Genomic DNA, 10443 nt, shown 5'->3' with positions numbered 1-10443 from the left:
GGAATGGGTGCCGACCAGGAACAGTCTCGGGGCCATCACGGTCCACTTGGTCCCAAAATGTGTGCCTGGAGCTGGAACTGGACAGTGTTATGTGAGGACTGGGAGCTGAGACTCCATAGGCTAATTTGGGGCGTCCTTGACCATTCATATTCTTGAGGCTGGTGGGAGTCCCCCTCTTTGGATGTGTGCTGACTAGGGCCTGGAGACAGTAATGGAGGGGCCAGGATCAGGGTTTCAGGGGTGCCCTTGCATGGGATGTGGTGAGACGGGAGGAGACTGCGCAAGGGGCTGTGGTCAGTTGAACTCTCTGTCCTTCGGCATCTCCCACAGGCGGTGTGGACACTGGCGGCACCTGCAGGTCACTGAAGCTGGAGACGCTGAGCAGAACAAGAGGTGAGATCCCTGCGGGGGAGATGCAGGACCGAGCACAGAGAGAGGTCAGTGGGGAAGGACAGTGCTGGTCACCGCAGAGAGACACCGTGGGTCAGACACTGACAGATGGTCCTGGAGTTTTATTCCTCTCGAATTTCATGCAGTGATGGCTCCAGGGGTGACCAAACATGCACCTGGGACCCGGGGCCCTGGGAACAGCAGGGAAAGCCTCACACACAGACTGTCCGACTCAGTTCCGGAGCGGCCTCCTCCCTGCACAGACGTGCATGAGTCTGAGGGGGACAGAGGGGCCGGGAGGGACCCGGGGTAGATGAGCCCATCCTGCAAGAGGGGTGTGTGGTGTGACCCAGGATAAGACTCTGCGGGAAACTTGGTATCTGGGTCCTCAGATGTGGGGCATCAGGGGCAGGGAGATGAGGAAACGAGGGAACGGATCAGGAGGCAGCAGTGAGGCCACAGGGGCAGGAATCTGACAGAGGAGTTGTCAGGACACGCCACACAGGGACGCTGAGCCCAAATCATTCAGTTTCAGGACAGTGTCGGGTCCGGGGGAGCAAGAAAACGGGGACCCGCACACCACACCTCCCTGCACACCGGTCCCTGTGGGGCATCCCCAGACCAGGGCTGTGCTGGAGGAGCAGGGACAGGCTCTCCAGGGTGGGGAGGGGCTGGTCATGGTCATGTGTCCTCTGGGACTGTGCCCTGGACAACCTCAGGGCGGTGTGCGTGGCAGAGACACTGGGGCCTGGGCAGGAGGCTGGAGCAGCACAACTGGGGCGAGGAGCATAGTGTGGGAGCTCTGTTGAGATTTTTGACAAATATGAGATTCTAATTTGTTCAAGTTTTGTAGGGGACAGATAAAATTTTCAGTTTTCATCAATTTTCAGGACTTATGTGTAGAATGTAATAATGACATATTCACATGAGGTGGTAATAAATGAGTTGAATGAAACAGCAGACATAGGTGATATTAGTGTCCATAGAACTGGAAGGAATAATTATATAGAAAATACATCTTGTATTGATAACTCATTCTATTTTCAATATTGGAAGTATTAAGATTTTGCAGCTCTTTCCTCTTCTGTACAGATGAACGGCTCCAGGGGTGACCAATCTCACGGCAGTGAAAGAATTCATCCTCCTGGGGTTCCCCACCCAGGGGACCATGGGCTTCCTGCACCCACTGCTCTTCTCCCTGCTCTCCCTGTGCGCTCTGCTTGGGAATGGGCTCATCGTCCTCATCACCACCCTTGACCTGCACCTCCAGACCCCTATGTACTTCTTCCTAAGGGGTCTGTCCTTCTTGGACCTCTGCCGCATCTCAGCCATGGTCTCCAAGTCCATTGCCAACTCTCTGAGGCACAGAAGCTCCATCTCCTTGCCAGGCTGTGTCGTTCAGCTCTTCATGATGAATTTTTCGGCAGGTGCAGAGATGACCCTCTTAACAGTGATGAGCCTTGACCTCTATGCTGCCATCTGTCACCCCCTGCACTACGATGTCATCATGAGCAGGGACAGGTGTGTGCAGCTGACAGCTGTGTCCTGGCTGTGTGGGGTCTCCATGTTGTGATGCACACAGCTGGAACCTTCTCCTTGTCCTACTGTGGGTCCAACGTGGTCCACCAGTTCTTCTGTGACATCCCCCAGTTATTGGCTATTTCCTGCTCAGAAAATTTGATGAACAAACTTGTCTCCATTCTCATTAGTGTGGTTTTGGGTATGTGCTGTTTTATTTTATTTTATTTTCATCGTCATTTCCTATGTCCACATCTTCTCTGCTGTCAGGAAGATCCCATCCACAGAAGCGAAGACCAAGGCCTTCTCCACCTGTCTTCCCCACTTGCTGGTTGTGGTGCTGTTTCTCTCCACTGGATGCTTTGCTTATCTGAAGCCGACCTCAGAGACCCCATCCGTGTCTTACCTGGTCATTTCTATGTTCTACACGGTGGTACCCCCCACCTTTAATCCCATCATCTACAGTCTGAGGAATCAAGCCATGAAGTCGGCTGTGGGGAGACTGATGAAGGACCCGTACACCAGCATGTGAGATATCATTGTTTTCCTAAATTAATTACACCATCTACATTCAGGAATCCAGCAGTTATTAAGATTTTCCCACTAACTATTACAATCACCATTTTAAAGTAAATAAGACTTTTCATTACAGATTACCTTTGACAAATTTTAACATTTTTCTATTCTTCAAAAATATATTTCCTGGGCCTCCCAGGTGGCACAACGGTTGAGCACTGTGTTGCGAAGCTTCCTGCAGTCTCTGCAGCGCTTGTTCGATCCCCGATTGCCGGCGAGGGTCCCACATGGTGTGCAGACCTCTCCTGCTGCACCCGCTGCTCCCCTCAGCCGTGTATTTTGTCAGTCGGCCTGGTGTGCTCCCTGCTCTGGCACTGGTGAATACTTTCACCCTCATGCACTTCTGACAGTACCCAGTGCTTATGTAAATAAATAAACAAATCTTTAAAAAAATATATTTCCTGAAATAATGCAGCCATTTTTGAAAACTCATATCTGTTTTACATTCAATATATAAATCCTAGATTTTTAAATATTATGGCTGGTATATGAAATAATGTTCTATAACTCACTCATCTCCAACATTTACGTGAAATCAAGCAGTTGTAAAGGGGTTTGTCCTTGGGAGTAGACAGTCACGGGACCCCAGTTCTGGGCACTCTGTACCCACAGCCCCTGTGTGTGTCTCCACTGAAGACCCCTCCTTGTGGAGGGGAGGGGAGGGGAGACAGATTGTGGGGCCCCCCAACCATCACGATAACTAATGGGGCATCATCCTCCAAGAGAAATTCATTCTTCTGTTCAAAAGTCAAGTAGGAATTGCACTTGAAATGAATCTCCCACAGATGGGTGGGAGTTTCTTAAACAATCTGAATCTGGGTTGTTTCAGTAGCCTACCTATTGTAAACAGTGCTGCAATAAACTAGTGTTACAGGCGCCCTCTTGAATTAACGTGATTTTGTCCTTTGTGTAGATCTCTAGGAGTGGGATTGCTGGATCATATGGAAGCTCCATTTTTATCAGTTTGAGAAACCTCCACACAGCTCTCCATAGTGGTTGGACCAGTTCATACTCCCACCAGAAGTGCAGGAGAGTTCGTTATTCTCCTCTTCGGATGCCCCCTCATCGATGACAGGATCGAGAAGATGTGGTCTATACACACAATGGAATATTACTCAGCTATCAAAAAGATGAATTTGTGGCATGCACAGCAACACGGATGGAGCTGGAAGGGATCTTGCTAAGTGAAATAAGCCAGACAGAAAAATAAAAATACCAGATGGTCTCACTCATAGCAGGAACATAGAGGATCCAAATAAGAGAACAGGAAAAAAAAAAAGTAATTATAATAAAGTAAAAATCAACACCAACAGGCAACTATAAACCAGACATACTACAATGGGGAAAAGTGAGCAGGATCAGAACGGGTGGGAAGGACACAGGGGACAGCAGTGATGCTCGTGGTTGAGTGGGTGCTGGGATCTCACAGGGACTACACCTGAGATAAGAAAGCATACATTGTGCAAAAAATGAAAAATGATGTAAAATATATAAAAAAATATTAAAAATAAAAAGGAATCGGAGTCTATGATTGAAACCTCTATTTCATGGTCATTTATACGGTGTTCTGATTTGATTAGAGTCCATTATAAGCATGCTTTTTTAAAAAAATGTGAACAATTTTTAAAGAACTATGTTTTGTCAATTAAGTTTTATAATTTTTAATACACTTGTTGCTCTTGTGTTTATTTTTAGGAGTCCACATGTGAGGGGTTCACAAGTTTGTTTGTTGATATCCTGTACCAGGTCTCCTCCACTTTCTGGTACGTTTGCAATTATGTCATTTTTTATATTATGAAAAGTAAAGCAGGCAATACTTGTAACTTTTATTTTCCAGCAGCTTCTGTGCTGTAAACCCTGGGCCTCATGGCTGCTCACCCACCCTGAGAACATGAGCTGGGGGAGGCTCCTCCCTCACGCTTCCTCTCTGCTGCAGGACACGGTGTCTCCAAACACGCCTGACAGATCATAACAGACTCAGTCCAGACAATATTTCTCTTATAACATGCATGATAATGACCAGACCGAGTCCATTGAGATTTCAGAGTAGAATTTGTGTTGGGAAGTCCCCCAAGTTGCTCATCTTTCCATGAAAGACCCTGATGGCAGGAGTCTCCCCCCTGGGCCTCCATCACTCTCGGGCCATGGCCTTTACACACTTTCTATCTTGGCTTTGAGCGAAGCCTCTAGACTCTGTTGAGAAGAAGATTTGACCTCCCGAGTGGGGTGACTTGGGATCATGGTAATAATTGCCATTTGTCACGTCTTTGCCGTCTTGTTTTGGAGTTCCATTTCTGCCCCTCTATGTGTGCAGTGTCCCCTGCACACTCCACAGAACACCCATGTGAACACCCTCCTGCCTCCACAATTTCTGCCCCTCTATGTGTGCAGTGTCCCCTGCACACTCCACAGAACACCCATGTGAACACCCTCCTGCCTCCACAATTCAAGGACAGGGAACCCCAACGGTAATAAACAAGCGCCCCTGCCCCCACTAGAGTGCTCCTGGGCCTCAGAAACCACTGTGATCACAAGCGCTGCGCGGGGAGAAGCCACGTGCACCCCACACTCCTGACAAGGGCAAGTGTCCATCCACACACGTGTGTCCCCACCACAAGAGGGAGCAGCACCCCAGTCAAGACCCAGGCCAAGGCCTAGGGGGACACTCTCTAAGGAGGACAAGCTGGTGCCTGCAGAGTCACAGGCAGGTTGACTCCCTTCATATCTGTCCTGGTCATTTCTATGTTCTACACGGTGGTGCCCCCCACCTTTAACCCTGTCATATACAGTCTGAGGAACCAAGCCATGAAGTCGGCTATGGGGAGACTGATAAATTGCCAATATTCCAAGATGTGAGATATCACAATCTATAATTATAACCCATGATTAGTTTTTCCCTCTGACTCGAGATGCCATTATTTATAAAGTACAGATTTCTTGCATTACAATTTTTCCTTTTCCAGAAATTTATATTCTCATGTTCTTCCATAAGTTTAGTTTCCTAAATTCTGCTTTCATTTGACAAATCTCCAACTTGTGATGTTCATAAACTGAACTCCCACTCATCATTGAAAACAATGTATGTGGCTTAGAAAGAATGTTTTAGAACTCACACATCACCAACTTAACATAAAGTGAAGCAGTGGTAAATGTGGACTGTCTTCGTGAGCAGAAGTTGAAAGGACCCCAGGCCTGGGCACTCGATACCCCCAGCCCCTGTGTATCTCCACTGAGGATTCCACCTGTGTGGAGGGGAGGGAGGACAGAGAGTGAAGCCTCCCATCCCTCATGGTTGTTAATGTGGCGTCTTCCTCTGGGAGAAGTTCATGTTTCTGCTCAAAGGACAATGGAAAACACACTTGACTCTGCCAAAGATGGAAGGATGGAAGGTTACTTAGTAGGAATCTATGAGTGAATCCTGGAATTGATGGAATGTTAATTTCTATGATGCCATTTTGATGCCAATATGACTACATTCCTTTGATGTGCTGTTTTCAAAAGTAAAGTTATATGAATTATCTTTGAAGAACTACATTTCTACTTAAAAATTTATAATTTTTAATTTATTGTGTTTATTTTTAGGTTCCTTAATATTCCAGATTGTATCTTGATCCTCTACCAGGTCTTCCTCTCGACCTTCTTGTAGATTAAACTAAAGTTCATTTTTCCTCTACATTAGGAACTATGTTTAATTATGTACAACATCATGGAAAATAAAGCACAACAATATTTGTTATTTCTACACATGGGCGCTGCATGTGCGGTTGTTCTCATATTGTTTTCCTAACACTGAGATCATGAGCTGGGCATGATGTTCTTGCTCTCAAGCACTTTCTCTGGGAGCAAGTCACTGTGTCTCAAACTCTCCTGACTGATTATCACATATTTGTCCATGAAAATATTTCTTATGATGATATATGTACTTAACCACAAGACCTGACTGTCCATTCAAATTTGAGAATAAAACATGAGATAGAAAATCACTCACAGCAGCTCCATCTCGTTACTGGGCTGTGTCATCCAGATTTTTGTGATTGTTATGTCAGCAGGTACAGAGATGCACCTCCTCATGGTTATGAGCCTTGACCAGTTTGCTGCCATCTGACACCCCTGCACTATGACATCATCATGAGCAAGGACAGGTGTATGCAGATGACAGCTGTGTCGTGGCTGGGTGGGGGGTCTATTGGCTGTGATACACACAGCCAGAACGTTCTCCTTGTCCTACTGCAGGTCCAATGTTGTCCACCACTTCTTCTGTGGCATGCCCCAGTTAATGGTTATTACCTGCTCAGGGAATTTGATGAGTGAACTTTTCCCCATTCTTATCAGTGTGGTCTTGAGTATCTGCTATTTTGTTTTTAATTGTCATTTCCTATGTCCACATCTTCTCTGCTGTCAGGAAGATCCCATCCACAGAAGGTCAGTCCAAAATCTACTCCACGTGCCTTCCCCACCTGCTGGTTGTGGAGCTGTTTCTGTCCACTGGGCTTTTTGCTTATCTGAAGCCGACCTCAGAGACTACCTCCATATCTGACCTGGTCATTTCTATGTTTTACACGATGGTGTCCCCCACCTTTAATCCACTCATATACATTCTGAGGAACCAAGCAATGAATTTGGCTGTGGGGAAACTGATGAAGGGCCATTTCACTAGCAAGTAAAGCTCGGCCTTCTTTTCCTCAGCCACAGTGATTGTCTGCAAGTGCACACCCGTGTCCTCCAGCCAGACACATGTGGTTGTTTCATGGGGACAACAGTTCCACTTTGTACCCCATGTCCTTCCCTCCCTTCTCAGAGTCCTCAGGAGGTTGCTCCCCAAGACTATTAACAGTGTTTCCCTGCTCAAATGCCTGTTCTCTGCCCCCCCACCAAGTGTGTGTGTCCATGTAAGACCTGCTTTGTTGCGTGTAATTCTCAAATCCCCTCCTTTCATAGGACTCTGACCTCGCCCTGCCCATGCCCGTGGACAGGATGTGCCACCATCCTGTGCCACCATGTGCCACCATGTGGATGTGCCACCATCTGGTCCTTGTCCCATGGGCCAAGTGGAGCTGCTGTGGATGATGCTGCCATGATGATCGCAGAGCCGTGGGAGAGACCTGCTCTGCCTGTGCCCGCGTGTGACCTGCTGCTGGAATCTGTCTTGCATTTTTTAAGGAAATGTGGGGTGCTCTGTGTAAAGTTTCACTGTCCCTGTCCACTAGCAGTGCAATGGGGCCCTTTCTCCACACCCTCTACTGCCTCTGGGCCCCTATGATGTGGCTGTTGTCCGGGGTTTTGGGTGTCTCCTTGTCTCAATCCGCCTGTCTCCTGTGTGCAGTGGGGCAGCTTATTACTCCATAAAATCGGCGTTCTACAGGGGGAGCTGCCCCCTCCCACAGGCAGCCCAGTCCAGACAGGGTGGAGGGCTGGTGTCCTGCCTGAGTCAAGCACTAATTATCCTTTGCCCAAATCCCAGGGAGTCATTATCAGACCTGGATCAGTGACTGTGGCCCGGGCTCTGGCTTCCTCCATGGCTGAGCAGCCCGGCCCATTGCCCCATGGGAGCTGTGACCTGGGCACTCTGGCACAGCTGGTTGGGGTTTTAGGGAACAAGAGAGAAAGGCTCAGGGAGGTCTGGGACACGAGTCAGCAGGTCCACTCTCAGTCTCGCATACACAGCAGTGCTGCCCGTTCACTGCAACAGACACAGGGCTGGGGTAGACGCTGCATCCTGGGTTGGTCGGATCAGGGCCCAGGCCAACCCCAGGGCCCCAATGGCTGTGGGTATATGGCCAGTTGGGAAACCGATGTTGGAGTGTGGCCTCAGCACGGGTGGGCCCAGAAGAGGGTGGTGAGGCTGTCAGAGGGTCCAGGGGCAGGGGCTTTGGCAGGGCCTAGGGAGCAGCTTCCCCAAGCACCCTCAAGCTGGGATGACGCCCCCAACCATGCCCACCCCAGGGCTCTGGCTCTGCTTCCCTCATGTAGGAGCCATATTGCTGGGCAGTTGGCATGGCCTGGCAGATGCTGCAGAGACTGGCAGGACCATAGGTGGGCCGTGGGACTGTACTGCATCTCCTTCAGCAGTACCCCCTGTTGTCTGTGAGCATGCAAGGGGAGCTGGAAAGACTGTGAGCATGGGGAGAGCCACACCCAGGAGAGGGAACCCCCACTCTGCTGTGTCAGAGCCCGAGACACAGACCACCCCATGGACATGCCGACTGTGCCTTCTCAGGACTGACCCACATTGGGAGATAAACACAAACCTCTGTCACAAACACAACAGTTCAAATGTAGTGACTGATTTATAGCTGCTGAAAAATAAATGGCATTTTTATTTTTTTTAGAGGCATGTTTATTTATTTATTTATTTGTTTGTTTGTTTGTTTTTGTTTATACATGCACTGGGTACAGTCAGAAGTACGGGAGGGTGAGAGAATTCACCAGAGCCAGAGCGGGGAGCAGAGCAGGCAGAAGGACCGAAGTACACTGCTGAGGGGAGCAGCGGGCGGCAGGAGAGGTCTGCGCGCCATGTGGGACTCTCCTCCAGTGGCTGGGGAGCAGCCGGGGATCGAACCTGCGCTGCAGAGGCCGCGGGCAGCTTCGCAACCCAGCGCTCAACCGCTGCGCCACCGGGGAGGCCCATAAATGGCATTTTTAAATAAACAAATTCTGAGAGACACAAACAAATTCTCATGTCAGAAGATTCAGGTGCTTCCCATTTTGGCACTTGGGGAATTTCTTCCTGGTTTTCCTCCCTTGCTCCCTCTCCTGCCTCCACCACTGCCCCATCACCCTCTCCCACCTCCCCCATGAAGGGCACACAGTGCGTGATGGTGAATTTCCAGCTCCCTGTGGACTTGGCTCATCCATGGCTCTGACCACCAAGTCCCCACGGCGGTCAGTGAGTGGATGGGGCCTGTGGGGGAACCAGGTCCAGTCCTCCCTGGGTAAAAACTAAGGAATAGCCTCTTGCACACTCAGTGCTCTAATTGTTCAGTGGCGGTTATTTGAGGTTGAGGCCAATTAAGCAGATGAGTGGGAGAGAGCATGGCCCTCCTCCCTGGGGATGACCTGGGTGGGGCTCTCGGACAGAGAGAACCTGGGGGACCAGCAGGAAGATCAAAGCTCCTCAGTCCCCTGCCCTGGAGTCAGTTTTCTGATGCCTCAGAGCCGGTGTCAGGGCCGCGCAACTGGGATCTGTCATCTCCTCTGTGCACACCACTTGCTGGCTTCACAGGAAGCAAAATTTAAAAGACAACTTTCCTCCACAGGCTGCGGGGGTTGTGCTGGTGTGTGTCCGTGAAAGTCACTTGGGTTAGGGGACGGTGCTAAGTCACAGAAGCTAGAGTCCCTCCGGGGCAGCCCGGAGCCAAACGTAGAGTTGACCCAGTAACAGACGTGCCGGACAGGACCACAGGCACAGGGGACGGGAAAGCAGATAAGGCCAGGTGAGGTCTGTGGTGCTGGGGTGATGGGTGTGGAGATGCCGCAGCTGGTGGGCTGACCCCCAGGCCATGTTCTCCCTGTCAAGCGATGTTACCTCAGCGATGAAAACATTACAATTTTTAAAAATCCATAGGTTTTAGGGCCTCCCTGGTGGTGCAGCGGCTGAGCACAGGGCTGCGAAGCTGCCAACAGCCTCTGCAGTGCTGGTTTGATCCCCGGCCCTGGCGAGGGTCGCACATGGCATGCAGACCTCTCCTGCCACGCCTGCTGCTGCCCTTAGTAGTGTCCTCCGTCAGTCTGCCTGGTCTGTTTCCCACTCTGGCTCTGGTGAATTCTCTCACCCTCCCATGCTTCTGACTATACCCAGTGCTTGTATAAATAAATAAATAAATAAATAAATAAATAAATAAATAAAAACCCATAGGTTTTAAAAATTCTAGATTTGAGAACAAAATATAAATTGTTCATTTTGCAATAAAAGTAGTAATATCTAAAGGGGTATTTTTATTGCCTGTTGTAGAAATTGTG

General features: G+C 49.3%; 1 pseudogene across 1 annotated transcript; it reads left to right on the top strand.

The window, feature by feature from the left end:
- The first annotated feature begins 1558 nt into the window (after positions 1 to 1558).
- On the top strand, positions 1559 to 2440 carry LOC311175194 (olfactory receptor 14A16-like; annotated as a pseudogene). The gene has a single exon. The product of its transcript is annotated as an olfactory receptor 14A16-like (transcript).
- Positions 2441 to 10443: the final 8003 nt, after the last annotated feature.

Source organism: Talpa europaea (assembly GCF_964194135.1).
Source record: "Talpa europaea genome assembly, chromosome: 8".
Lineage (NCBI taxonomy): Eukaryota > Metazoa > Chordata > Mammalia > Eulipotyphla > Talpidae > Talpa > Talpa europaea.
Note: the sequence above shows the minus strand (reverse complement) of the source record. Positions and strands in the feature narration are given on the sequence as shown.